The sequence below is a fragment of the Staurois parvus genome, unplaced genomic scaffold (genome assembly GCF_062004578.1).
Source record: "Staurois parvus isolate SC_StPar_1 unplaced genomic scaffold, SC_StPar_1.0 ptg001593l, whole genome shotgun sequence".
Classification (NCBI taxonomy): Eukaryota; Metazoa; Chordata; class Amphibia; order Anura; family Ranidae; genus Staurois; species Staurois parvus.
Genome location: NW_028319389.1, coordinates 61,319 through 67,500, shown reverse-complemented (window position 1 = coordinate 67,500; position 6,182 = coordinate 61,319). Strand labels below are relative to the sequence as shown.

The following is a 6,182-nucleotide window of genomic DNA, read 5'->3' as shown; positions in this document are numbered from 1 at the left end:
CTCCAGTTGCTCTCTCTCACTCTGCTAATGTGACTCCAGTGCTGATGGAGAAGGGCAGAGGAGGGGCAACCAAGGATGCTGTGCTGGTGCTTAATGTCCTTCATATCAACTGATGACATCACTTATTGTTATGTTGCCGGTGTCTATAAAGTTGTAATATTGCACAATGAAAACCTGTGGCTTTGTGTAACTAAAGGCAGGCTTGAACCACCTGCTGGTTCATATACAATTTTTTGGCATTTTGCCAAAGCACCCCTGAAGAAACCCAAAGGCACCCCAGGGCGCCTGGGTACCCTGGTTGAAAGGGCTGGTCTAGGTCATAGTCTACCTCGTCCCTGTATGACATGCAGTTCACTAAAGCCACGTGCAAATGAAGAATTGTATTCCTAAAATCAGAAACAGTAAAGAGAAAATATTTTCACTGCAGCTTAAATAAAGAATACCAATATTATTCCATCTTCATTTTCCAAACCTTTTGTTTAAAGCTAGAAAGTGTGGAATGAAAGCCGTGAAAAATGCACTGTAAGGTGCCAAGAAAAAATTAAAAACTGCTTTAAAAAAAGGATCAAAAGGTGCTTATAATGGACTGAACACTGCCTGAAAAAAAGAACAAAAACTGCTTAGATTAAAAAGACCGTAAACTGCTGAAAAAAAAAAATAAAAATAAACACAGCTTTAAAAAAAAATTTAAAATTAAACACTGCTTAAAAAAACTGCTTTGTTATGTTTCTCCTTTTGTTTGTTTTTCTTTTTGCTATTATTATTTGTGAGTTGATCAAGCCTGGGTATGCCCAATAGGCTTTGTTTTGTACTCTCTACTTTATAACTCAATAAAGAGAATTTTCAAAAAAAAAAACTACTTTGATTGGACTGAAAACTGCCACCAAAAAAGGATGAAAAACTGCATAGACTGGACTAAAAACTGCTTAAAAAAGGATTGAAAACTGTTTGAAAAAGGAGTAAAAACTGCATAACAAAAGTACTAAAACTGCTCAGAATAGACTGAAAAAGGACTGAAAACTGCTGTACAACGGACTGAAAATTTAAAACTGCCTAAAAAAGACTGCAATTGCTTAAAAAAGGACCAAAACTACTGAGAGCAGATGGAAAAACTGCTAAAAAATACTTTAAAAATCTGCTTAAAAATGATTGAAAACTACGTAGAAAAGACTAAAAACTGCCTAACAAAAGGACTGAAAATTGCTTAAAAACAGAATAAAAACAGCATTAAAAAGGACCAAAAACTGCTTAGAATGAACTGCTCAAACATGAACAGCTAAAAATGGAACTTTAATCACTGCTCTGTAAGTTGCTCGTCTTCCTTTTAAAGAATACCAAAATCATCCCTTCTTAATCTCCCTTCTGTGTAAAACTAGAAGGTGCAGAAAATAAGGATTACAAACATTAAAAAGGACCAAAAAGTGTTTAAAACAGGCTGAAAACAGCCTACAAACTGGACTAAAAATGGCTTAAAAAGGAATGAAAACTGCTGGGAAAAAAAGCTGAAAGCTGCTTATAAAAAGGTCTGAAAACATCTAGCAGACAGAAAACTGGGGACTGGAAATGGCTTAAAAAAGCAAGAAAACTGCTGAAGAAAAGGACTGAAGGCTGCCTAACAAAAGATCTGAAAACTTCTTAGAAGGGACTGAAAACTGCCTAAATGATCAAAAACTGCTTAAAATATACTGAAAAGTGCTTTAAAAAGGTCACAAACTGCCTAAAACGGACTGAAAACTGCCCAAAAATGGACTGAAAACTGATTGGAATAGACTGAAAACTGCTTAAAAAAGGTAAAAACTGCTTAAAAAAGGTAAAAAAACTGCCCAAAAAAAGGACTGAGAATTGCTTGGAATAAACTGAAAACTGCTTAAAAAAGGTAAAAACTGCTTTAAAAAGGTAAAAAAAACTGCCCCCAAAAAAGGACTGAAAACTGCCCAAAAAAAGGACTGAAAACTGCTTTAAAAATAGGTCACAAACTGCTTAAAATGGACTGAAAAAGTCTTAGAAACGACTAAACTCAAAAATGAAAAAAAAAAAGTACTAAAAATGGAATTGAGATTGAACCTGCTCAGTATGTAAAATACAAAACCCTTTCAGTCCCGGAGCGGCGCCGTGTTGTATTTCTGAAGCAGCGAACAAAACGTCGTCCTCATGAGGACAAATAAGAAGAGAATTCAGAGATCTCAAAACTCTAATAAAAATGCATCACACAGATCTATAATAATAAAAAAAAAAAAATTCCATTCCCATTTGCTCATCTTCGAACATTCTCACATTCGTACATTCGCACATTCATACATTCACACATTCGTACATTCTCACATTCTCACACTCATACATTCGCACATTCATACATTCGCACATTCGTACATTCTCACATTTGTACATTCGTACGTTCTCACATTTGTACATTCGTACATTCTCACATTCTCACACTCATACATTCGCACATTCATACATTCGCACATTCGTACATTCTCACATTTGTACATTCGTACGTTCTCACATTTGTACATTCGTACGTTCTCACATTTGTACATTCGTACATTCTCACATTCGTACATTAGTACGTTCTCACATTCTCACACTCATACATTCGCACATTCGTACATTCTCACATTCGCACATTCGTACATTCTCACATTTGTACATTAGTACGTTCTCACATTCGCACATTCGTACATTCGCACATTCACACATTAGTACATTCGCACACTCATACATTCCCACATTCGTACATTCATACATTCGTACATTCGCACATTCATACATTCATACATTCATACATTCGCACATTCATACATTCGTACATTCATACATTCGCACATTCGTACATTCACACACTCATACATTCATGCATTCATACATTCGAACATTCGCACATTCATACATTCATACATTCGAACATTTGCACGTTTGTACATTCTCACATTCGCACATTCGTACATTCTCACATTCGTACTTTCGTACATTCGCACACTCATACATTCGTACATTCGAACATTCGCACGTTTGTACATTCGCACATTCGTACATTCACACATTCATACATTCATACATTCGTACATTCGCACATTCATACATTCGCACACTCATACATTCGCACATTCGTACATTTTCACGTTTGTACATTCGCACATTCGTACATTCGTACATTCGTACATTCGCACACTCATACATTCGCACGTTCGTTCAGAATCAAATGTTCTCGGGTTATATTCGAATGTGTGACTGGTGAAAACCATCATCCTATGGCCATCAGATGGCGCTGAAGAGCTCAGTTACGTCACATGTTAATCAGCGCCATCTAGCGGCCATCCTTCGGTATTGACCTCCCATTCACATTCGATCTGCAGGGAATACAGCCGGAGAACATTCGATGGTTCCCCAGCAGAACAAATTGCTGTGCGGCTGCTACGGAGGAAAAGCTACGATGATTTTTTTTTTTTTATTTATTTTTAGAATTCACCCCGAAGCTTTATAGACGATGAAAAGATAACGAACGATCTGAAGCAACATAGAGATTTCTCAGAACGCTGGAATTCTGAATTCCCCCAGCAAGAGTTGGGGCGGAAAATTTGCAGCAACAGTAGGAGCCACAGACAGATCCAGAATTTTTTTCCTTGATACCCATAGACAGAGTTTTCGGAATATCCGTCAGAAAAAAATCAGGAACGTTCGATAGAAATACGTTTAGAATGGTGGCGGGATGAAGTCGCTGAGTCCTCGCTCCTCGGATTTAAATCCTCCCCAGCCTCGTCCTCCCCCCCCCCCCCAAGTCCCCTCTACCCCATCCTCCTCTTCGGCAGACAGGTCCTCTTACCTTCACCTCCCCGAAGAGCGGCGCATGGTAGCGGATCCGGGCTCCGCAGACGATCGCGACTTTCTGTGCTTTGGAAAAAAAGCTCCAAAAAACTCGAACGAAACGAGAAGAAAAATAGAAATATGAGAGAATGAAGAATCCTGCCAGGCAAAGCCCCCTCCCTGCAAGGACTGAAACCTGAACCCGGCCTTCTGGGCCCCAGCCAAGAGCCGGAGCCGAGTGGAGGTGCAAGGGGGGGGGGGGAAATCGAGCAAGACCTTCTGTGCTGCCAACTCCAGCCGCACTCCCCCCCCCCCCCCCTCCAACACTCACACAGAGCTCTGCTATGCAGCACAAATACTACGCTCTGCTATACACACAGCTTCAATGAAAAATCACAAGGAGGCACGAATGGAAAATTTTTTTGCAGACGAAATTTTGAAATAAAAAAAAAATTAATTATGCATTAATTACAATTTTCTCGAATTTTCCTATAATTTTTTTTTTCTTTTAGGCAAATTTCACCGACACGTAAAAATATAGGGACATTTTAGAACATTTTGATTAATACATAATTATTTTTTTTTTTTTGGCAAATTTCCCCGACACGTAAAAATAATTATGCATTAATCACAATTTTCTCGAATTTCTCTCTATTTTTTTTTGTTAGGCAAATTTCCCTGACACGAAAAAATATAGGGATATTTTGGAACATTTTGATTAATGCATAATTATTTTTTTTTTTTTTTTTTTTAGGCAAATTTCCCCGACACATAAAAATATAGGGAAATTTGAGAAAATGTTTAATAATGCATAATTTTTTTTTTTTTCAAGGCAAATTTCCCCGAACCGTAAAAATAATTATGCATTAATCACAATTTCTCAAATTTCTCTCTATTTTTTTTTTTTTAGGCAAATTTCACCAACACGTAAAAATATAGGGACATTTTATAACATTTTGATTATTGCATAATTATTTTTTTTTTTTTGGCAAATTTCCCCGACACGTAAAAATAATTATGCATTAATCACAATTTTCTCGAATTTCTCTCTATTTTTTTTGTTAGGCAAATTTCCCTGACACGAAAAAATATAGGGATATTTTGGAACATTTTGATTAATGCATAATTATTTTATTATTTTTTTTTTTTAGGCAAATTTCCCCGACACATAAAAATATAGGGAAATTTGAGAAAATGTTTAATAATGCATAATTTTTTTTTTTTTTTAGGCAAATTTCCCCGAACCATAAAAATAATTATGCATTAATCACAATTTCTCAAATTTCTCTCTATTTTTTTTTTAGGCAAATTTCACCAACACGTAAAAATATAGGGACATTTTATAACATTTTGATTATTGCATAATTATTTTTTTTTTTTTTAGGCAAATTTCCCCGACACGAAAAAAAAAAATTATGCATTAATCACAATTTTCTTGAATTTCTCCCTTTTTTTTCGTTAGGCAAATTTCCTTGACACGTAAAAATAATTATGCATTAATCACAATTTTCTCGAATTTCTCTCTATTTTTTTTTGTTAGGCAAATTTCCCCGACACGAAAAAATATAGGGATATTTTGGAACATTTTGATTAATGCATAATTATTTTTTCTTTTAGGCAAATTTCCCCGACGCGTAAAAATATAGGGACATTTGAGAACATTTTGATTAATGCATAATTATTATTTTTTTTTTGTTAGGCAAATTTCCCCGACACGTAAAAATATAGGGACATTTGAGAAAGTGTTGATTAATGCATAATTATTTTTTTTTTTTTTAGGCAAATTTCCCCGACACGTAAAAATAATTATGCATTAATCACAATTTTCTCAAATTTCCCTAATTTATTTTTAGGCAAATTTCCCCAACGCGTAAAAATATAGGGAAATTCGAGAAAATGTTGATTAATGCTTAATTATTATTTTTTTTGTTCTTTTTTAGGCAAATTTCCCCGACGCATAAAAATATAGGGAAATTTTAGAATATTTTGATTAACGCATAATTATTTTTTTTTTTAGGCAAATTTCCCCGAAACGAAAAAATAATTATGTATTAATCACAATTTCTCAAATTTCTCTCTATTTTTTTTTTTAGGCAAATTTCACCAACACGTAAAAATATAGGGACATTTTATAACATTTTGATTAATGCATAATTATTTTTTTTTTTTTTAGGCAAATTTCCCCGACACGAAAAAACAATTATGCATTAATCACAATTTTCTTGAATTTCTCCCTTTTTTTTTCGTTAGGCAAATTTCCCCGACACATAAAAATAATTATGCATTAATCACAATTTTCTCGAATTTCTCTCTATTTTATTTTTTTTAGGCAAATTTCACCAACACGTAAAAATATAGGGACATTTTAGAACATTTTG

General features: G+C 34.7%; 1 protein-coding gene across 1 annotated transcript in view; it reads right to left on the bottom strand.

Moving 5' to 3' along the window:
- The window catches only part of IL11RA (interleukin 11 receptor subunit alpha), a 111,570-nt gene extending 107,572 nt beyond the window's left edge, over window positions 1–3,998 (bottom strand). The window contains exon 1 of the mRNA XM_089662968.1: window positions 3,824–3,998. The gene's annotated coding sequence lies outside the window, so the exon portion shown is untranslated. The remainder of the gene's footprint in view (window positions 1–3,823) is intronic.
- Window positions 3,999–6,182: the final 2,184 nt, after the last annotated feature.